At 44.0% G+C, this 24,265-nt stretch overlaps 1 protein-coding gene across 1 annotated transcript in view; it reads left to right on the top strand.

The window, feature by feature from the left end:
• Nucleotides 1-24,265, top strand: part of maml3 (mastermind-like transcriptional coactivator 3) — a 111,084-nt gene that overhangs the window by 56,619 nt on the left and 30,200 nt on the right. The gene's annotated exons all lie outside the window — the stretch shown is intronic.

The following is a 24,265-nucleotide window of genomic DNA, read 5'->3' as shown; positions in this document are numbered from 1 at the left end:
GACACCCTGTAGTTTTTGCTTGTCAGTCCTTGGGGAAACACAGGCTGTCCACTGGAGGTTCGCTATAATGGTTCAGAAATAATAACAGGAGCTAAGTTTATTTTAACAGCTGACTGGGAGAGATTACAGAACGCAGATTGCCGTTTTATAAAATCTTCCAGAGGTGCAGCCAGGGAAGGTAAAATGGCGGTAGTTGCCCCAGCAACAAACCAGGGCTGGGAATAGACATAGGAAAATGGCCTGTCGAGAGTGTATTGATGCCTCTGCAACACTAGCAGCACTGATAGCCCCCACACCCCCCACTCCTCCTCCCCCAGACACACAAGCGCATGCACTCACACACCACGACTAACACCAAAGCTAAACGGCTCCTTTGCTCATATCCCCAATCTGTCACAGCTGACTGATGGCTGAGATTGGACTGCTAAGCCAAGCTAGCTGCTGTCATTACCGAAAGCCCACCCCGGGCAGTTTGTTTCCCGAGCCCAGCGAGCGGCGCAGCCCACTGTGAACGCTCCAGTGGTTTAGCCAGGTGTCAGGTGTCTTTAATAATCCAGTGGACAGAGGACGTTAAGGAGGTGTGGATGGACTATACCTTAACCAATAATAACCCACACAAGTGAAATTCACACTTTTGTGCATCTTCTCCTTGCTCATTATCTCAGGGCCATTGTATTATCGTCAATAGAAAGTCTGTGTTGCTGGTTTGTGCATATGTGTTGACGATGCACTTGTCAGTGTTGTCTCCTTCTCTCTTTATCTTTCTATCTCTCTCACTCTTCCTCCCTTGTGTTTATGATATGGCTAGAGTCAGTCACCTCCTCCTCCTCCCCTCTGGTTGATCTCTGCATCTCCTGTCCTGCTCCTCCTCCTTCCTCCCCCCTCTGCTCCCTCCGTCTCTCTCTCTTTCTCCCTCTGCCAGAGACACTCAGCACCAATAAAGGAGCAGATTTATTAATATGGGGCCTTTGTGGCTCCTGCCTGGAGGGCTGTGTGTTTGTGTGTGCGAGAGAGGGAGTGCGAGTCCGTGCACATATATGTTTGTGTGGGTTTCATAGATTTAAGGGGCGGTGGGTGTAAGGGGAGGGGTTGGGGTGGGGGGGGGGGGGGGGGGTGGAGAGATTTATTTGAGTGAGCAGAGGAGAATTGGAGACCGGGAGGAGAGAGGAGAGGGATGTGCACAGTAGAAAAGGAACGACTTAAAGGAGAAAGGCAAATGCAGAAAGAGATTTATTGTAGAGTGAGGATGGAGCATATTAAAAAGAAAGTCAAGGGCCTGGTGAGAGAGAAATAAGTGAGCAATAGAGAATGGAGTGTCAGAAATGCAAAATACTCACCGTTCTATATGCATTTAGCACAATTATAATGACTGTAATTAGTAAGTAAGTTTATTTTCAGTGTATAGCCACACAGAACTCAAGTAACATTAGCAAATCAACTGAAGGACATTTTAGCAACATACAACAGAAATCACTGTGCACTGTTATAGTGAGCATTTATTAGTGTGTAAGTGGGTTCAGATGATGTTTACATCAGTATTTACAGGATAACGACGACTCGGAGTAAAGGGGCACTCCACTGATTTTCCACATCAAGATCGGTTACAGGTCATGTGCAGTACCCCTCAGTGTCTCCTGCGGCACTGGAGAAAATATGATGTCATTGTGATGTCATCATGGTTCTCTTGGCTTGGAGACTACAATCAGAAATACAGCGGTAAACACAGACATTTACCAGACAGGGAGAGTCTTAAAAAAATCACATCATCATATGGCATTGTGGGAAGTGTAGTGCTTTCGGAGCTTGGTCACACTGCAGATTAGAAGTCAGGATTTCTCAGCTTCTGCTGCTTTAATATTGGCAATATATTTTTAAATGTATCTCCCCTAAATCCTCCAACTTTTCTGAAGTGCTATACAAAATCCCTAGAGTGCTCTATTAATGGAAAAGAATTTTAACACTGAAGTAACCTAACTGCAAGCGCTGCTACTTAGGTGGGTCATAATGAATTGAATGCCAATTGGCAATACATGTCAGCTGTAAAAGAGGTCTGGGCAAATCGGATTTCTAATATTAGAGTTTTCAAACCATCTGCGCCTTAATTGTACGCGCATTGGACACAAATCTGCTAAATTCTTCGGTGTGTTAAGGTGAGAAATCATGAAAATAGTGACAACATATGCCAAATGTAATTAACAACATTTTTTTTTATTAATTATGGCTTTTGACACATTCAACAACAGTGAACCCATTGCAAAACTCGTATATTGCCCGAGTAACCAGTAACACCTTCATCACTGCTTACTGTTTATGTGTCCTGTCACAGGAGCTCACACATGGAGACATCATGGTTCAATAACATTTCCCTTCTGCCCTACAAAACCTGTTAGCCTGTTAGTTTCCTTGTATCATTAGAGTGTGCACTGTGTTTACACCTTCTATCATTTCACACTTAATGATTTCAAACAATAATTATATTTTAGATGTTCAGTTTCCAGAGACTTGATTGGACTTTTTCATCAATCTCTGCTTCATCTTTTTGCAACTGCCGAGGATCGGCTCAGAAAGTAAAGGTTTAAACCCACTTGTTTTAATGTTAACCAGCCATGGCAGCTGGTATTTTCTTTCACTTTGTGACTCTGTGTGTGCGTATCATAATGGCAAGATGTATCTGGAGACACCCACTGTAGGGGGAACTACCACAGAGGCAGTTTTTAGTACTTTGGTAGGTGTTTATATGTCACAGACAGATCTTTTCACGGCTATAGTGTCACAACTGTGCAATATACACTCACAAAACTTTACAGGTGTGTAGTTGAGATCAAAATGAAGACTGAGTTCAAAGATGGGTGTGGTCTGACCCATGAGTACTGAGTAGTCATGTTATAATGTAGTAATGACTGCTGGTGTGATCCATTGATGGTCTGCAGTTGTAGTTCTCAGGTTCAAGCTTGGTCATGGTGTTTGTGCTTGGGTGAAGTGATACTAGCTGTGTCTTCTTTGTCGGCATTAGTGTATGCGTACATTAGCCTTTGTGTGTGTGTGTGTGTGTGTGTGTGTGTGTGTGTGTGTGTGTGTGTGTGTGTTGCAGTGTCACAGGTGGTGTTTTAACATCACTGTCTCTGCTGTGTCCTCTCCCTCAGTTTCTCTGTCAGTGTGTGTTTGTGTGTGTGTGTAGGCTAATCCAGTTAGCAGCTGCTCGGGGAAACTTCAGCCTCACTCCTCAAAAGCTCGTTAGTCAAGCTTTAATTGTTGCCTTGCTTTGCATATCGCCATGACGCTAATTTATGCCCGTTGTCGCGGTTACCGTCGCCACAGTGGTGGATGTCTCAGTGGAAGCAGCAAGTGGGGGAGCAAAGGCGTGTGCATGAGTCTGTGGAAGATGTTTGTGTGATTGTCTGTGTGTGACGGATGATGCGGTGGCCTGTGTGTTTGTGTGTTTGTGTGTTTGTGTGTGTGTGTGTGTGTGTGTGTGTGTGTGTGTGTGTGTGTGTGTGTGTGTGTGTGTGTGTGTGTGACTGTCTCTGTGTGTGTGTGATTGTCTGTGTATGTGTGTGTGTGTGTGTGTGTGAGGCAGAGAGACAGAATGATTGTGAGACGGATGTGGCTTTTTGCACAAGCGCGCATGCAGCTGTGTGGAGCTAGCAGCGTGGGGGCGGGTCTTTGGGCTTATCTGAGTGATGATTGGATGAGAATGGATTGACAAGCGTTGGCCTCAGAGGAGAGTCTAGTCTTGTATTATCCCGATGAATTGGAGCTGTAGGTTTGGCTGTGTGTATGTGTGAATGGATACGTGTTTGGAGGTTAGTACGTGTGTGTGTGCTTTTGCATGTACTGTAGGAGATTATGGTGTTGCACACCGACTGCAGTGCACAAAGGAGCCGACACCGGTGCTAATAGCCCTGTGAGTCACGACACCAGCCCCCTCACACAAACACACAAATTCACACACACACTCACACACATACACAAACACACTAACACTAAACAAATAAAAAGGCTTTGAAAAACACCCACAGGCATGCACGCTCTCTGCTAAAGCCTTTCCTGCTTTTTACATTCCCCACCCTTCTCTTTCCAGAGTCTCTCTCATCATCCTCTCTGTCCTGAGAACCCTGACCTCCACAAGGTCTCAGGGGTGGAAGACACACACATACACACACACACACACGCACGCACACCTACCGCTGTCTTCACTAACTTAAGGACACCAAATCCAACAGCTGAGCTGATATTATCGGCCAATTTAACTTGTAACAAAAATACATTGTATACCCATCATATATAAAACAGCCAATAAGTATAGCAAATTGCACTACAGCAACGCCCAACATTTGTTTTGAAAAGCGTCTGTTTAAATTAATAATAATTGCTGTTTTTTAATTTTTATTTGGGTGGCTACTTAAATGTGGGAATATAACTTTAATAGTCAACCTGTAATAATTGGTTTGATTTCAAAATTCACAGCATAATTGCAACAGGCCGAGTCTTGTGTTGGGACATCAAACCCTCTCAGATGTGAATATGAGGAAGTGTTTTGGATTAAATGGAAAAATTGTGTATAGCGGATCATTTTAAACTGTGTTTAAACAGAACGTCAAGCAAATTTTCGAGGGGAGGTGACTGCATGTAAAGTGTCTGCAAAGGCGAGAGTGGATGCAAACAATTGCAAATTTGCTGGGGGCAGTATTAGCAAGCTACAACATATTGCTTGATGACATTCATCACAGCGAGAGAGAAAACTGTACGAAGCTCATTCACATCAGTATTAGATTATGGTGATATAATCTGCATGCATGCAACTTCATAACCACTTAGAAAACTAGACTCTGCTCATCATGCTGCTTTACGTTTCAAAACAAATACTGGGGCAATGGACTCACCATTGTATTTCATATGAATCACTAGGATGACTTTGCCTGTACCAGAGGAGAAAAAAACATATGCTGATGTTTATTTACAAGATATTGTTAGGTAAACTACCAACCTATATCTCCAGCCTGTTGTCCTTTCAAACAGTTACTAGCACTAGATGCGCTAATCGGATTCTTTTAAATGTCCCCGAGGTGCACTCAGAGCTCGGCCAAACGGCGTTCTTCTTTTATGAACCTTGGGCCTGGAAGAGTTGCAAAATACAATTAGTTTGTTAAATATATTCAACAATATTTAAGATATCTTATACAACTAAACAACTGTTTTAAATGAGTAACCACATATGAAATGGACTGGGATACGGATATCAGTGGTTGGCCTTTTATATTTCTCATCTTTCATTCATTTACTGTTGGTGCCTCACTTTCCTTCACCCTCTTTCTTGTTTTAGCTTTGATGTGTTTTATTTAGTGAAATTGTTTTTTTTTTTTGCAACCCCTGTGCTGCCTCTTGATCACAACTTCCTTGAAGAAGAGATCTTGTATCTCATTAGGACCTTCCTGGATAAATAAAGGATAAATACAAATAAAATACAACTAATGTTTATACAGTAGTAGTGTTATTTATGCAAATTGCTGTTATACTTGCCATACTCTGCTATTATTAACATTTTGTTCAACATTGTTTTCCAACATAAAAAGTGAAAAATAATGGAAAACTGGAGCTGGAAGCATGTCTACTCTTCCTGGTGAAGAATTCTGGATCAGGCCCAGACCTGCTTGCTCCAGGTTGACAGGTGAAAGAGCAGAGAGCATCAAGATGGTTCGAGGAGGAAACATCAGAGAGACTCAGCCACATGTTTGGGCCTCAGTCAGACTCAGATGAGGATGAGGAGTCTGTTGAGACCAGAATCAAAGACTATCAGACGTATCAGAGCGGTTAGCGTAGTTAGCATCTTTTATTTGTTTATGTTGTTCTGTTAGCTTGTAACTGGCAGTAGCTGACACAGCGTTAGTGGTTGTGCTAGGTTAAACTCTCTGTACTGAAATGTTTCAGGTTTATTTAGCCCGCTCCCTGTCCCCACAAGTTGGCAGGATTGGTTCCTTAGGTTTGTATGACGTATGAAACCCTGACTGTGTGAATCTGTTTCTATGAGACTGTCATTGGCTCACTGCTTCAAGGTGGAAACACTCAGTCATGGCGTCGACTGCTTATTTCGCTCATGATATGTCTTATATTATATAGAAAACATCATATGGATGTTAACAAGGTTAACAACTTGATTTTCATTGAAGGGGGTCTTTAATGGAAAATGAACAGATGTTATGTTGTGGGTTATTTTGAATATCGGACGATACATAGATATTTTTTACTCCTAAATAACAATACCAGTAATGGCCACAAAAATTCAGTATCACTCAGGCTCTGTTACAAACCACATAGTGAAGGATGGAGGGAAAGGACAAAAAGGCAAGTGAGAAGAGAGAAAGAGAGTGAAGAAGAACTTGGGACAGCACAGCCCCAGACCAAGTTATTTCTCGCTCTCTCTTCCCTCCATTTGTCCCCATGAGCAGAAGATATTACCTTCCCTCCCTCCCTCCTTCTCTCACATACACACATTTTATCTCCTGCTCACTCTGTCACCCCCCCACACACACACACACACACAAACACACACACAAGTGAACACTGCTCTCTCTCTCTCTCTCTCTCTCTCTCTCTCTCTCTCTTTCTCTCTCTCTCTCCAGCACACGTGTCAGGGCTTGAGCTGAGCTGCTCTCAGATCCTGTAGAGAGCCTCTAAAAATTGAGAGAGGGTGGGGGGGAGTCAGGTTGTGAAGAGGTGTTCGGGTGGAGCGGAGAGGTGGGGAGACTGCTGTGTTCTGGTGTGTATTTGTTCTCTGACTCTGAGATGCTTCCTGTTACGACAAACACAAGACAAACAGCTCTCTCTGTCCCCCCGCTGTCCATTTTTCCCCTCATATCTGTTCTTTCCTTTCCCCTTCTTCCCTCTCCTCTCTCATCCATTCTCCCTCCTTCTGCCCCCTCCCTGCCTCCTTAACCACTCTGCCTCTCCTGTGCTTAGAGGGAGCTGTTAGTGCCGAGCTCCACTTCACTACTCTCGATCAATAATGTGTGTGTGTGCTGGCATGACTGTGTGTTTGTGTGTGTCATTGCTTGGGTATATTCTTAATATATCGACACCCTCTTAAAATAATGGCCTAAGTCATTTTTTCAGGTTTTTCAGGAAACACAAAAAACTCAACAAAAGAGTCACACTTTTGACATAGGCCATTATACAACCGGGGGTAGAATTGCATGTTCCCCTCAACTGAGGATTCAGGCGATTTTACCAGAGGTGGCCATCATCATGAGGGGGTGATTTAGGCAAAAAAAACATTTTTGTCAAAACATGACTTAGGCCATTATTTTAGGAAGGTGACGATATATAAGTGTGTGTGTGTGTGTGTGTGTAGTTAAATGCAGTACTGTGTGCATGTATCTGATACAACAGTTTTTATGTGTGTGTATGAGATTCAGTGTGTGAATGTGAGTCATGTAAGATTATATGTGTGTGTATAAAACACAGTAAACATGCGTAATAGTGAGTTTATTATGCTAATGCGTAGGGATGAGAGTGGGCACGTGTGTGTTTATGTATCAATATGTGTGTGTGTGTGTGTGTGTGTGTGTGTGTGTGTGTGTCTGAGCAGCACTGGCAGCAGCAGGAGGGAAAAACGATTCCCAGGATCCCCCGACCCCCCCGACCCCCCGCCTCCACCCTACAACATAACACACACAGACCCTACCAAAGCTGTTGGGTTCGCTCTGACAGCGCCAGAGAAAACACAGTGAGACAGACCATCTCCACCCATTCGACACACCCTGGGGGTGTGAATACAGGGTTGGAGAGGAAATATCAATACTCACCTCCACCAACAGGCTGTTTTTCTGAGCAATGTCACTGTATGGTGTTTTTGGAGTTTTTAGTGTAAGTGTGTATGTGTATGTGTTTGTGCGTATGGCTGTATGGCTGTAATCAAGCCCTCTATAATATTAACCTCATCTGAACACTGACCTGCAGGCCTCACTGTGTCGGAAACCAGTCCTGACACAGTGTGTCTGCAGGCACATGGTGTCTGAGTGTATGTGTATGTGACTGTAAGTATGTGCATATGTAGAAGAGCAGCCGCAGCCACAGCCAAGTGCGCGTGTGTGTGTGAGTTCGTGGGGGGGGGGGGGGTAGATCATTCTTATGCTGTGTCTGTTGGCCAAAGGGAGGGAGGAAGGGAGATGTAGTCAGAAGGCTGCATACTAAACAGACTGCTGTCACCCCGCCAGCACCTCACACACACACACACACACACACACACACACACACACACACACACACACACACACACACACACAGAAATATAAAGGGATGCTTGGTTGCTCTACCTCTTATAAACACACTCACAAACAGTCCACATACACAGAGAGACGTGATGCATGCACGCACACACACACACACACACACACACACACATACTGTCCTCATGCTAGCTTAAACTTTGGCTGCCTTGCTCGGCTGCCGGTTGCCATGGCAACCATTGCCCACAGCACCTTGCAGCCCAAATCAATGGCAGCTCCAAGACTAGGGTAGACAGGGGTAGCTTGTGTGTGTGTGTGTGCCTGTGTGTGTGTGCCTGTGTGTGTGTGCCTGTGTGTGTGTGCCTGTGTGTGTGCGCGTGTGTGCGTGTGTGTGCGCACATACACGCGACAGCCTGTCTCTGTCCCAACGTTACAGGCTATAAGCAGGTTGTACTTGTGTATTGTATGGTGATAAATATGGCAGACGGCTCAGCTGCAGATTGTATTAACAGCGCACTATCAATGTTGTACAAATTGGATTTAAGCCTAGAATTAACTGAAAACATTTTTTGCACATGTTGAGAGAGAGGGGAGGGAAACAGTTGGCTATTAGGAAGAGTATGAGGTCAGTCCATTAATTTAGAGTAATAATGTGTTTGTACCCACTTGCTAATCACCTTGTTTGTGTTGTTGGCTCTAAATGTGGCCACCAAGCCAAGTGTCACACACACACACACACACACACACACACAAAGACAAACGCAAGGGAAGACACAGATGTGACCCCGCCCTTGTCCCCAAAATGCACCCCATCCTCCCCATCTGCTCAGTCAGATGCTAACACACACACACACGTCGCCACTTACCATTAACACCACTCACCACTGTTTAGTGACACGCTCCAGCAGGTACACACACACAAACGCAGCCAGTCTTGTAAAGTCATACGCTTCACCCACATGTGTCTGTTGGAGTATCTGCATTCGCATGCCATCCCTTCCTCTCGACCCCCCCACCCCACCTCACTCCACCCCACCCATCCCACATGTCTGTCACTCTTCCACTCCTCAGCTCTCCTCTGTGTGGGCTGAGAGAAGGAAGGAGGGAGAGAATGCCGAAACAGGAAGGAGAAGGCAGACGTAGGGGGTGCAGGACAGGGGGAGGTGCGTTAAGGCTCTTTGAGGATTAGGTTGAGAATTTTGACTCTGTCTTACAGAGGAGGAAGGAGGTGGTGTTGGTTGTGGTGGAGGGGGTAGATCGACTCCTTGGTGCAATTTACCTCAAACGGCTCCGACACAGCTAATCCGCTCTTAAAAGAGCCTAATCCAACAGTCTTGTACCTGATACTGAGAAAAGAGAGAAAGGAGAGTGGCAGAAGGAAGACGGGAAAACTGAGAGGAGAAGGAGGGAGGGTGTGGAGGAGGGAGGGTGTGGAGGAGACATAAGTACAGGGAGAGAGAGAGAGATGTGTGTTAGACTGTCTGTATACTCAAGACAAAATCAAATTATCCGTGTTCAAACAGGAAAAAACGGTTAATTTGTGATGAGTAATCAGTTCCTGTTGAAATTCACACAGTGGACAAGATGGCTTTTGATGGATTCTGATTTACTCGTTGGTTTCTTGGTTTGAGGAGATTGCAAGTCACATCTGCCCCTGAAAGTGACTGTCTGGCATGAACACCATTAAACAGACTTCAGGTTACAGTGAGTGTACTGGCATTTGCTCACTGCAGTGCAGGCACGAACACTGTCAACCTTCATGATCCTTTTAGTTTTTAAGTATGCTGTTCTGTCCTAGTGTACTGTGCACTGACACTGTGTCTTACTCCTTTTTTTTCTGAAGGTCTTGCAAGTTTAGAGCATTGGTGGTTTTGATCCAATAAAGAGCAACATTAGGACAAGTATTAGTACTACCTTGATAACCACTATCCTGTGAAGTGGCCTCATGAAAACTGATTTCAGATTGTTTTTTCAATCTTCACACAACTATTAGTCACTTTTTATATGTTAAGACAAAGGTAACACTGTGACTTTCCTCCAGGTAAAACTGTCTGAAAGTGTTCACTGTATGAAGGCAAACCATTTTTTTGAATTAGGACATTCAGAACAACTAGAAACACTTTCGGACAACAGTAGTCGAGTAGACCGCTGTCTCAAGGCCGTTAAGCGTAGCACTGCCTTGCTCTGTAAACTGTCATCTAACATTTTTGAACTACTCATTATCTCACATTATTATTGATAATGTACCTGAAAGCACTGTAGCAGTGAGCGTGAAAGAGAAACAGGGTGTGCACAGCACTGCGTTGCACTGCCCATACTCCTCCATCAACTTTCTCCATGTCCATTAAAAAGCTGAACACGGTACAGTGAGATTCATGTGAGAGGCTTGGTGACGCAGAGCCCAGTTGCAGGGCTAGCTGGTGAACTACTGCTGGAACGCTAACGGCTAACATGCTAGCATGCCAGTGAGCCTTCCTAACTCTCAGTTAGAAAGCTTTTTAGCTCAAATGCTAATGGGGAAATAGGTTCACAGCATTTATTCAAGAGTTTATACAGTATTTGTCTCCAGTCTCCTAACTGTCTAAGAACCATGGCTCCGTTGTGGAGCAGCAGACACCCAAATAGAGTAGACCCCAATAGAACAAGTCAAATAAAAGTGGTTTGTGCAGCACAGCTAATAAGCTACGATAACCTCCAGAGTTTAGACTCCTCAGTTCTCTGTTCCTTCACCAAAGCTGAATTCAACAACCCTGTTTACACTGATGCAGTAAACGCCTGAAAAATGATATCATCAATGTATAGTGGGCAGCTCTAGTATAGTGCACATACTATACCATACTATAACACACAGTGACCAGACTGTAAATCAGTTACATTGGGCTCAAGAGAAATGGTAAAACAGAAGGAATGAATGAGCTGAGTGGCAAGGAGGAATAGTGAGTCACATGTTAGCGGGGTAATATGGCATGGAGAAGTGGGCTGCACTGGAAAAAGAGCGCTGGATGATGAGGACATGGGGAAGACAGGCTCATGGACTGTATGCTTTTAAAGGGCAGAGAAGGTGCGTACAGAGAGATGGAAACTGATCACAACATGAGAAAGATCACACGGTGCTCATACAGAGAGGGAAGATGGGGCGGCGATACAGAGAAAGTGAGAGTAACCATCGAGTTGTCCAAATTGATATGAAGCACAGACGGAGAGCTAGACAGACGGAGGAGTGATTGAGGAGATGGAGAAAGAGGAAGCTCAGGTCTCTCATTAAAGCTGTGAGACGAACATTGGACACACACGCACACACACTTGGAGAAAACGCACCTCGATATGTGCACCAGGCTTATGTCTTTTGTGTCTCTCTCTTTCTAGAAATTTGTTTTGTGGTGTTAGGAATGAGGAGATGTTTCTGGTGTGCATTTTTAACCCTTAACCCTCCAGTTTTTGTTCTCTCTCTGCACATATCTTTGCACCTCCCTCTCTCACTGCCTCCCTCCTCATCCTCTCACTCCTAGGTAGTTTCCCCCACCATATACCGCTCTCTCTACCCCCCTCCCTCCACACTGTTTTCTCCCTCTGTCTTCCTCCCTTTCTCTCCATCCCCCGGCTCCTCTCCCTCTCCTGTGTTCTGTGTATTTCAAAGAAAAATGAAGCCAAATAAACTTGAACCCCAAGAAGGTGATTGATGGTTGCGCAAAGCTCCCTCTCTCCATCTCTTTCCTTTTTCCTCTGTCTTTATTCCCACACTCCCTACCTCCCTCTCCGCTCTCCCACTGGCACTGTGGCTCCCTCTCATTCACACACACAACACACACAAAAGCACACACACACACAGTTTGTACAGTTTGATTAATTATTTGGGTCTACAGGATACAGCTATGCTCATGTAAGTCATTTTATGTACTGGAGTTTTTGCTACAACATGCACAATGATTTCAGATGCTTCTGATAATAAAAACCAGGCTTAGTTGCTTAAAATAATGATCTGCAACATTTATACATAAATAAAATCTTTTTGCCGCTCTCTGTCCAACACTGACATAACACAGCAGTCGTTCAGTCCTTATCCAGTTCATGAGAGTGGCATGGATGAACTGAACAAACAAGAGCGCCACCTACAGAAAGATAATCATGAGAAAATCAAAAGCCATCAGACCACCAGCTGGACACATCAGCAAGGGAGACAAAAATATCATAAAATAAAATACTAAATAACAAAGCTTTCAGTAATAACTGGTAAAATGGTAAAATGAAAAGGTTTTTCTTCTGCAGCTTGATACCAAAGATGTGAGACTCACTGCAGCTTCCAGCTAAATATGGATAAAATTTTTTCTGCAACTGGAGTGTTTCTCTGCGAGCCACTTTATGAGACATTTAGGCTCTGTTCACACGTCTGTAGGCTGATCCTTTTTCTTCTGAGACTGCCTGCTGAAGTTTGGGATCTATTACTTAGGCTGTAACCTGAAGACAGAAAGTTGGTTTTCTGTTTGCTAGGACTCTTGTTTATGCACCATCGCCAGCTTTAACATCAGACTTACCTGTTCCCAGCATGACCTCACCTGTCTTATCTGAGTAGTTCATGAGATGAGATGGACTTCGATTTACAGTAATAGCAACAACTAATATTCATTCACAATTCAGATGAATAAAAGTAAATCTGACTTATAGTTTAACACTTTCACTGTGGTAATTGAGCTAATATTTTTTATCAAACAGGGTTGTACCATTTTGACATGGAACCCTTCATTTTAATACCAAAAAGCATAAAAAGCATCTATTTTTGACGGGCTCCAGTCAAGCGGCAGACCTCTGGGACTTTCTGGTGGTCTAGTGGTTAAGACACATATCAGATAACTGCAACATCTCTGTTGGATTCCAGGAACCTTTGTTACATTTCCCTCCCCTGTTTCTTTCTCTCCGCATGTTTCCTGTCTGCATCTATACCATCAACTGTCAAATAATAAAGGCAGAAATGCTGAAAAATAATCTCACTTTAAAAAAAAAAAAAAATAGAATTGGTGCCATATGTAATTCTTTGAATCCGTATTTCTATATTTTATTAAGATTAAAACCTTCTGTGTGCCAATTCAAATATAAATAAATATAGTATAATGGATAATGGATATTTTATTTAATTAACCTACATTTTATTTGATCGGGGCATTAAGGGATAAGTGGGTGCTGGCACAAAAAAGAAGAGGACCATTGTTTTAACTCATGTCATGGTCAGCAAACATCTTCTGTCTTTGTGTTTACCGTACCTGTCCGTGGGTTTGTGTTAGTGTGACTGTACCAGGTCAATCTATCAGCCGGTGTGACAGCTGCAGTAGAGGGAGGCATTGTTATCAGGCATGGCACAGGACACCTATCAGGGGTCCTATTGTCTCATACACCATGATAAGACACAGAGAGAGAGAGAGAAAGATGAAAGATTGAAAGATGGAAGAAGGTGAGAGCTGCCGTGGTGAAGACTACTATTTTTGACCGTCTGACATGAAGGCATAGCTGAACACACACACACACACACACACACACACACACACTTCAAATCCAGAGAGGAACAGGGAAGAGATGAAGAAGAATACCTATCATTGTATGCAAAAACAGCAGTATATTTCATGCTTTGTCGCCGTGGTGACAGTGGTAACTGCAGTGACCAATGGGGACATATGGATGAGGACAACAAAATGCCTTTACAATATAATGTAATTAGTTGATACTGCATCAAACATAGACCCCAGTAAGAGAAACATCCAGATGAGTTACCAGTAGTGTGTGCACATGCGAGCTATGTGACTGAGTGTGTCTGTTTGTTTTAGCCCCAACCCCCTCTTCTTCTTATATCATTATTTCTCAAGCTTCCCAACATTGCGTACAATTGCACAAATAAACACACACACCCTTACCAGGAAAGCTGCGCTGTCGCACTAATTCCAGGACACATTCATACACACCCACACATGATAACTTTAGGGGGGTGACACGCGCACACACACACACACACACACACACACACACACACACACACACACACACACACACACACACACACACACACACACACACACACACACACACACACACACACACACACACACACACAAAGAAGTGAAGCAGCCCCAGCGAGCCAAAGATAATTCACTTTAGACACAGAGTTTCAATTTGACGGTACTGAGCGGCAGGCTCACATGCTTCATGTCACTCTGTGCTGCTCTTTGCAGCAGCAAAATCCAATTGCCTGGTGGTGTGTGTGTGTGTGTGTGTTGTGTGTGTGTGTGTGTGTGTGTGTGTGTTAAATGTGTTTGCAGCTGCTATTTTTGTCTCGAGCTCTGCATATTTTAAAGTACTCATTTCAGGTTTGCGACTGTATGGAGTGTCTGGCTGTATGTAATTTTTTTAAGCGTCTACTATAGATAGTGGTGAGGTAACGGGTGGACGGTTGTAACTTTATCAGCTGCTCCTCTTTAGTTTCTCTGGTTTGTTTCATATGCACCGGGGCGCAATCACACATGGTCAACCCTCCACCAGAGCTCTGACATTTCTTAACAATTTCAGTTGCCTTTAGTGGCTCATGAGGACACATATGATTGAATGAAAACGCTGACATGTCTCATGTAGTAACAGCATCATGTCCTAAATAGTGTTGAACACGACTGGCAGCTTCAAACTTCACACTGAAGTCAGTTCTCCTCTGTAGACACAGATTTACACATCTGTCCACTTTTACAGATGAAACTACGGGTGAAGTTGATATTGTTTAATCTTATTTTCAGTGTTTGCCAGTTTTTAGATGACCTGAATATCATTACTTCTTATCTGCTGAAACACTTGTCCCGTCCTGAAGTGATGTCCCTCTGCAGCTCACTGAGCAGCTCATTTAGGCCCAATTCCTGTACAAGATCATATTATATAGGCAGTTGTCTGCTTGTATTAGAGACTTGGGCTCTTTTTGTGTTCAGTTTTAAAAAATCGATAGAGCACCGTGACTTGGTAAAGGCTTCAATGTGTTTGTAATTAATATTGTAGAAATACAGAAATGTCAATCTGCTGAACGATACCAGATGTCAAATTATTTCTGAATTCTTGTAACTCTTCTTCTTTCCATAAATATTTCAGAGATTCTCAACATACAATACCTCTCCAAATCTAAACTGCGCAGTTAAGGAGTGCTATGCAGTACTATGTTTTCTTACTTTCCTTAGTTTGTGCTTCAACATGGAGCTGAGTGGAGGCTTGATGTGTTGAGATGTGTGAATAGCTCTGACTTGAGGCAGGTGTGCTGTCACATGATTTAGCTCTACCTGTGATTGGTATAAAGTTGTGTGTGCTTTGTACTGCTGCCATCCTCAAAACAGTGAGGCAGGCTGAGGAAAGAGATCTCACCTTCCTCATATATTTTCTGACCTTCTTCCCTCATCTACCATCATTTCGTTGAAGGTAAGCACTAAAACACTTTGTCATTCATCTTATCTTTCCCTTTCTCTCTTTTGCCCTGCCTTTCCTCCTCCCTGTCCTCCTCCCTTTCCTCCTTCCCTCCCTCCCCCCTCCATCCCACTCTCCCTTATTGTAGTTTTTGCGCAAGAAGGCAGAAAATCTGCTTACCCTACACATAGGGATGTTTGCCAGTCTCACACAAAGTTCAAACTGCTTGGGAAAGCACAGCTTTACCTGCACCATCTACAATAGGTGTGTGTGTGTGTGTGTGTGTGTGTGTGTGTGTGTGTGTGTGTGTGTGTGTGTGTGTGTGTGTGTGTGTGTGTGTGTGTGTGTGTGTGTGTGTGTGTGTGTGTGTACGCGCATGTGCACGCATGAGTGTGTGTGTGTATACTGAATGTGTGTGCATATTCTCTCGTGACTGTGTGTGTCTGTGCGTGTATGTACAGTAAACAATACCTGTACATGTTTGTGGCGCTGCCTCTGTGTTTACAAGGGCAGGTTTCTTCTGCCTCGAGGGCACACACCTTCATGTCAGAACAAGACGATGGACTATTAACACCTATTACTCGAGATCAGATTTGTTAATTGACGGTTCAGCACAGTTAATTTCCTTTTGGAAGACAGCAAAGAACCTGCCGTTAGACATAAAGTGGTGCCAAGTCAGCTCACATGCTTTTTATAGTCTGTATTGTTAAGAATAAATAGAGAATAAGTCCAGATATCATGTTCAGCTGTAATGTAAAATAATACCCTCAGACCCAGTATGATAAATATTAAATTAAAAGTAGATAAGGCTCACACTGCAAGCGTATTTTATGAGACAATATTGGCATTTTGTTGTTCATTACACTTCCTATGCATCACTGTCTTTTGGTCAAATTGATACACCAGGGAACAAACTAGTGCAAGACTCATATCAGTTCAGAGATGACCAATAGAAAAAGTAAGCACCACAGCGCTGCCCAGAAAAGTCACAAAGAACAAACTACAGCAAATCCCCTCAGCAGTGGAGACTGTGTTCTGTCATTGTTAGCTTTGGGAATCCTACCTGTCAGGATATCGACGGCGGCGAGCACCCGGGACAGCTCCCACATCCCCGGTGGTCCTGGGATCAGCACCTCGGACAGCAGCTGTGGCACACACGATGTTATTAATGATCCACCTGAGCTGAACAGGAGAGCAGGAGGGCGATCGAGACCACAGGCTGATGTGTTGATACTGTTGAAAGTTTTCAGTTTGCTATAGAGTCTCATTAACCTGAGCCGCTGCCCATGACCACTGTGGAAAAAAAAACTGCCACTGCAAAATATGTGTCTGTGTTATCTTTAAAAAAAAAAAATACACCTAGCTCTCGAAAACAGTTTGAAATCGACTCATTAGCAGTGTTTTTGTTTCAGTCGGCTTCATTTAACAAAGTTTACTTTTGTTTTGATCATGATAATTAACTTAATTCCTTGCTGTTTGACTGCTTGGTGGTGGTGTGAAAGTTACTGGCATGTGTTGCGACATAATCATGTAGTGGATCCCTACTCAGGTAGCGCAACAGCAATTATGATCACACCGAACACTGTCCTCCTGAATACAAATTCTGTGTGTGTATGTGGTATGAAGGGTGCTAAGTAGGATGAGGGGGAAAAGTGGATTCACTTTAATGGCTGCATGATGGGAAATGTAGGAGGACATTCTGAGATTATATAGTTCACTTCAGCTGCCAACCGGCCATCGTTTAGAAATTCCTCTCCAGGCCAATATTCAGTTTTTCTACTTGAAGAGTAAAAGATGTCTGAGAGCAGAAAATGTGCTCCCCCTCTGGTTGACAGCAGAGAAGCAACGTTAGCTCTAATTCCAGAAATGCTAAACACCTGCATTACACCCTTTAATACATGTACATTTATGTAGGCTAATCCACATCACCACAGTCCACTGTACAGAGAGTGGTGGTTCTGCCAGAATGCTGGCTGGACAGAAATAGACTGCAGATCATGCTGACAGCATCATACAGAAGACTATTTCTGGGCATTAGAGGTTACGTGTGTCTGTTCTGAGAGCGACAGTGCACACACACACACACACACACACCCATAGACAGAAACACGAATGAGCCACCATCAGTCTTCAGTAACCGTTTGACACCTGGGCTCTTGGCTGTCTGCTATTTTGCGTCACGCACAAGGGCATTTGGGTCTCTTTTGGCCTGTTTTGGACACTGCTTGTATCACAGACACACACACACATACACACACACAGACACACAATACCATGCACGTATCACAATGTCATCCTTAAAGACCTGAAATAGAAATGTTGCATTAGCAACTGCTGACCAGGTGTCAACACACACACACACACACACACAACACACACACACACACACACACACACACACACACACACACACACACACACAAAACTTAAATAGACAAGTAGACACCAAATTTGATATCACGTCATTTAGCTTCACGCCTCTTGTACCATGCATGGACCAGTAACCACAAAATATTGCAAAACCCAGGAACCTTATCCATGTTTCCTACGCCAACCCCTGAGGATGAGCCATTCCACTGGGGCTATTAATTTTCACACCAGGAGCATTAGCTTGTTTCATGTGGGGGGTGTAACAGCAGCAGGTTAGGTGACATACCTGCCTGCAACAGTGATCTAAATGAGCTTTTTCCCACCACAGGATACCTTCCCAGAGTGAATAAACTTTTTTCAAAAATTAGGGAACTTTTGTTGTCTTATTCTGAAACAGTTAAGAGTTCATCTTTTTGGACCATATGACTTGTTTAGGTCAGTTACAATCTGCAGACCTGCACACCTCTATATCCCTATTGTCCTGTTGATTGCTGGATGTAGATGGGAAAAATAAATCATTGTGTGTCTGAGTGTGTTTCTCAGACAGTTATTCCACAGTCACTGCTCACTGGACCAGTGGTTTGCCACTAGCACATCTATTTGTTTTCCTACTCCATTTCACCTTGACATGGACGGCAGGCATGGGTTTATGACGTGTGTGTGTGTGTGTGTGTGTGTGTGTGTGTGTGTGTGTGTGTGTGTGTGTGTGTGTGTGTGTGTGTGTGTGTGTGTGTGTGTGTGTGTGTGTGTGTGTGTGTGTGTGTGTGTGTGTGTGTGTGTGTGTGTGTGTCTCTTTCTAAAGGCAGGCTGCTATATGTTTCTCCCTCTCTTGTGGAAAGCAATCTCCCAGGTTGAGCTCATAAATCAAGGTGGGGGATGGAAATGGAGATGAAGACTATGTGAGTGTGTGTGTGTCTGAATATGTGACTCTTTTCACCGAGCTCATACCTGTCGTTAGTGAGGGGGTGTGCAGCTCCTCAGATGTTGCATTTGCATCGCTTGACGTAAACATAGTGTCAACCTCTTTGTCCATGACATGACCGATCTCTCTCATTCCCTCCTGTATGGCCTCCCATTTTCTCCTCATGGCAGGATTAGACCACAGGGCACCCCATTCAAAATGAATAGCAATTTAGGAAACTAATAAGCTGTAATGGACATTGTGCCCTCAGAGGTAACGGTAATGCAGTCACTCAAACTCCTCCCCATTCTTCTCCACTGAGTCTGAGATGCAAGAAACCTGTGGTGTCTGTGTGTGTGTGTGTATGTGTGTGTGTATGTGTGTGTGTGTGAGTGTGTGTGTTTGTGAGAAGGAGAGCAAACGATGTCTGGTTTTCTTGATAACGCGCTCAATGAGTCTGACCTGCCTGCTTCATCTTTCCTCTCTTTCTGTCTCTCTCAATCCCCCTATTGTCCTGTTGACTTTGTATTTCACATATAAAAACATGCCATTTGATATTTGGGGTGAGCAGACACTATGTGACTAGATTGATAACAGGGTGATGATAAAAACCCATATATATACAGTGTATATATATATATATATATATATATATATATATATATATATATATGTGAGTGTGTATGTATACAGTATATATATATATATATATATATATAGTCAAACTATTGTGTCACATAGCCAGACCTGTCTGTCAACTGCAATCTATTGCCTCAAATATAGCTTGTAGTTGAAGTATAGTAATGCTGTAACTTTAGTTACCTCATTTATCCACATGATGTCAGTCAGTCACGTTCAGTCTTGTGTATGTCACGTCACTGTTTTGCACGATGCCCAGGATGTTCACTTGCGCCAAGCAACATCATCCAGGGCTGAAAAATTAAGCCAGTACAGAAGTGCCAAAAACTGCAGTTCCTCAAATGACCATTACAGTCTGGCTCCAACGGTGAATCAATCCAGATACATTCCCATGTTAAAATAATCCAATTTAACAGCAGAAATAAACATGTTTGCAGACTGGTACCAAAAACTGTTTTGATCTCTATAGCTTATTTAACCCTAACCCATCATGAGAATAGTACGGGGGGTGAATTTTTCTATGACTCACTCATTATGCATTAGTTATTCATAATTGAATTCAATTGAGGGTGTGGCGGCAGGTGGCTGCCATCACAGATGCTAGCTGCTAGCTGTCCATCACCTCTGCTAATTCAAGTAACTGAACATGACCTCTCAGCCATGTTTGTGGTGTTTTTGGACGATTTTTCACACAATTATCAGACAAATAATTTGGTTCATGCTCCCCTTTTTTGAGGTGAGTGAAATTCTAGTATTATTTTATTTATGTTAGCACTATGAGCAGGTATTGGTGTCTGACTTGTTAGCTTAGTTCATTAACTAGCTAATTAGCCAGCAAATCAATTAGCCCTTGGTTAGCCTTAGAGCAAGACATCCAGACGCCCAGCAGTGTTAACCATGCTGATGGGAGCAAATGCTTAGCACAGCTATTAAACCTACCTGGCCAAAGTCTCAGCTCCACTTATGCCCCACCTCTTTGCCTGTTTTTGGATTAACCGGGAGGTAGGGAGGAGTCAGTCCCTGCCAAGATGGCAACAGCAGGGCAGCTCACTCTGAGCTTCAGATCTGCTTTTCAGAAACTTACAGGTGATGTCATGAGGCTATGTCCATCTTTATATCAGTCTAAACCCTTATTTACTAAAAAAAAACCTTTAAATGTTTATACTACAAAAAGTGAAATAGTTCATGTGATTTATTGCACAAATTGGGTTTCTGTTAGCATGTTGCTGTGGGCTAGCAGTGAGCATGTTCCTGGATAAGACAGTCGAGGGAATACAACAGCAATGTCAGAAAGCACTAAAACTAAAGAAAAACAGCAAAGTTCAGGGTGCAACAGACCTATTCAAAAATGCTGGTGAAAATCAAAACATGAACTTGATGAGCTGTAGGCAAGAAGAGCAAAGAGAGAGGGACCATCTGCATATCACATGAAAACAAATGTTTCAGTTCCTAACCTGGCTTGACTTGATGAAAAACCAAGCTTGTGTTTGGTTGGCCCATAGTCCGTTGGGTTCTGTCTTTCTGTGCTGGTGTATTCTTCAGACAGCAGGTTAGCAGCAGTACTTAGCTTGAAGGATGCTTGTGTACGGTTTGTCTGGTTTAATACAATGTAAGCTCTCCTGTCTCACCATTGTCAAGGAGTCTTAGGAGTGCTTCTTATCCAAATGCTACACCACTGAGCTGATTAGGGAGGAAGTCTGCATGTGCATGTTAGTGTGTGTGTGAGTATGTGTGTGTGTGTGTTGTGTGTGTGTGTGTGTGTGTGTGTGTGTGTGTGTGTGTGTATGTATGTGTGTGAGAGAGAGAGAGAGAAAGAGAGTGAGTCTGTATTTGTATGTTTGTATGTATGCTGTTTGTGTGAATATGTGATTGTCTGTCTGCTTTTACATTATGTTAGCTTAGCGTGTGTGTGTGTTTTTAGTGTGAAAAGCCTCGTTCCTGTAACAACTGCACGCCCTGTGTCTCAGTGAGTGTGTGTGTGTGTCTTTTGAGGCTCCTCAAAAGCTGCCTTTTTCTCTCATGTGGCTTCTCTGGTATGTTTGGTATTTCACAAAGCCTCAGATCCTCCTCTCCTCAAAGGCTGGGGGAGGTGTGTGTGTGCGTGTGTGTGTGTGTTTTTAGTGTGAAAAGCCTCGTTCCTGTAACAACTGCACGCCCTGTGTCTCAGTGAGTGTGTGTGTGTGTCTTTTGAGGCTCCTCAAAAGCTGCCTTTTTCTCTCATGTGGCTTCTCTGGTATGTTTGGTATTTCACAAAGCCTCAGATCCTCCTCTCCTCAAAGGCTGGGGGAGGTGTGTGTGTGTGTGTGTGTGTGTGTGTGTGTGTGTGTGTGTGTGTGTGTGTGCGTGCGTGCGTGCGTGCGTGCGTGCGTGCGTGCGTGCGTGCGTGCGTGCGTGCGCGAGCAAGAGAAGGATGCTGGCTAATACACACACACAGACACTCATGGATCTTAAGTGTCATTTCTCTGTTTCATATTCGTGTGTTGAGGGGGGTGGGGTTGTAAGGGAGTGAGCATGACACTGTGATTAACACACGCACAAACACACACACACACACGCTGTGGCTCTGTTGCTCCAAGTTCCTTTCCTTGTTAGTGTGCATGGTAGGGATTTCTTGGTTGGCTGGAGAGACGGCAATTGTGTATTTATGTGCACATATGCTGTGTGTGTGTGTGTGTGTGTGTGTGTGTGTGTGTGTGTGTGTGTGTTAGTGTGTGAGTGTGAGTGTGAGTGTATGAGTGTGTGTCTAAGGAGACCAGGATGTAATTAGACACAATGGCAGTAGCTAATGGAACAGCTGCCTCTTTGTAAATGTTGCTTGCTGCTGCCATGTGGATGCATGAACAGAGCACATGCACAAGCACACACACACACACACACACACACAAACACACACACACACTTTCTGTGACCCACCAGTCGCTCAGGGCACCTCACCATGTCTTCCCTCTTTCTTTCTTTCTTTCTTTCTTTCTTTCTTTCTTTCTTTCTTTCTTTCTGTCTTTCTCCTGTTGTCTTTTCAACTCTCCGTCACCTCCTTGTACACAAAGAACTCTCACTTTTCAAGCCCCCTGCCTTTTTTCCCCTCTTCTTTCACCTTCTACTGCTCTCCCTTTCCCTTGCCCTCTTTTTCCTTTGCATGTCTCTCTTTCTTTGTGTCTGCTCTGTTCCTTTGTGTGGCACTGTGTCTCTATCTCTGCTCTCTCTGCCTCACTTTTCCTTTTTTCCTCCCTCCCTCCCTGCCTTTTTCTTGGCTATCAGACCATTTTTCCAGCAATGAGACTCATCACCCCTCCCCCTTTCTGTCCTCTCCCTCCCTCCTCCTCTTCTTCCTCCTCTTGTGGCAGAGCTCGTATCAGAGAAATGATAACACTACGTCACTCTGTAATCTGGCAGAGGAGGGCTGCAGCAGCACACACACACACACACACACTGAGCTCTCCACTCTCTCCATCGCTGTCGTAGCAAAGACCAAATCTGTCTCATTTTCCATCTATCGCTCTCTCCCTCTTTTTTCCCTGCTTTCTGTCTTTCGCACTCTGGACTGGAGACCTTGATGTGTGCGTCTGTGTCAGATAGTCAACAGTCGCCTGCGACGTCATACCGCTGTAAAATCTCCATAGTAACGTGACCTTGCCCATGGCAGCCCTCCATCTCGTCCATGTTTCCATCTGTCATCTCTCCGTCTTTCTGTCTCGCTTTCCTCTGACAGGCAGCTGTCTGGTCCAATTGATAAGGAAGTAAATCTCTCTTTGACCTCGTTGTGGGTGGGCCTTGCCTTCGCTCTGCGTTTGAAAGAAAGCAAGGGAGAGAGAGGGGAGATAGTTTGGGTGGGGTTGTTTGTCTACATGTAACAAGAGGTCACTGATGCACACACACACAACTACACCTTCACCCATCTGTCAATCATCTCTTGTCTGTGACATTTAGTAGCGTCAGGCACCGACTCAGCTTGATTCAACTTAGATTGATTCTACTTCTTTTTCCACTGCAGACCCCACGAATGCGATGTCGTTACTATAGTGACGACGCACTAAGCTACTGTGGTGTCATCTTCAACATGACACACACACGAACAATGAAGGATGTCATAAGGATACCGAACAGAAACGTCTGCACCTCCTCAGTTGACTTAGGCGTGGTTTTGCAGGTTGCCAGAAAATGCAACAGACTGCAGTGAGCAGTATAGCTGTTTGAAAATGGCAGGTGTGTGGGGTGATCCGATAGCTGAGTGGTTAGGGTGCACATGGGCGCAACCGCTGTGAGTAGCGAGTCCCTGGTTCGACTCCGGGCCGGCTGGACTCTTTGCTGCATGTCATTCCCCTGCTCTCTGGCCCATTTCCTGTCACTCTACACTGTCCCATCAAAATAAAGGCTTACTTAAATAACTTTTTTTTAATGGCGGGTTCGTTCAGATGATGACATAATGACACAATTCTCTCTGACCAATCAGAGAGAATCACGTCAGCTTTTGGTATCGCCTCAGCTCGCTTGGAACCTCGGTGGAGGTGATACCAAACAAAGTACCAGGTGCTTTCCACAACTTTTGCCCGATAGAGTTGAGTGGAGTTTAGCCGGTACCATGCAGTGGTAAAGGGCTATAAAAGTCACAACACTCTCCAAGTGTGCTGAGAAACGACTTTAATTGAGCTGCGGTTTGATCGTGATGTTCTGGAGCTGCTGATCGTTTGTTAATGTCTGCCACTGTCATGTCACC

The sequence above is a fragment of the Seriola aureovittata genome, chromosome 3 (genome assembly GCF_021018895.1).
Source record: "Seriola aureovittata isolate HTS-2021-v1 ecotype China chromosome 3, ASM2101889v1, whole genome shotgun sequence".
Classification (NCBI taxonomy): domain Eukaryota; kingdom Metazoa; phylum Chordata; class Actinopteri; order Carangiformes; family Carangidae; genus Seriola; species Seriola aureovittata.
This window is presented reverse-complemented; position numbering and strand designations above follow the sequence as displayed.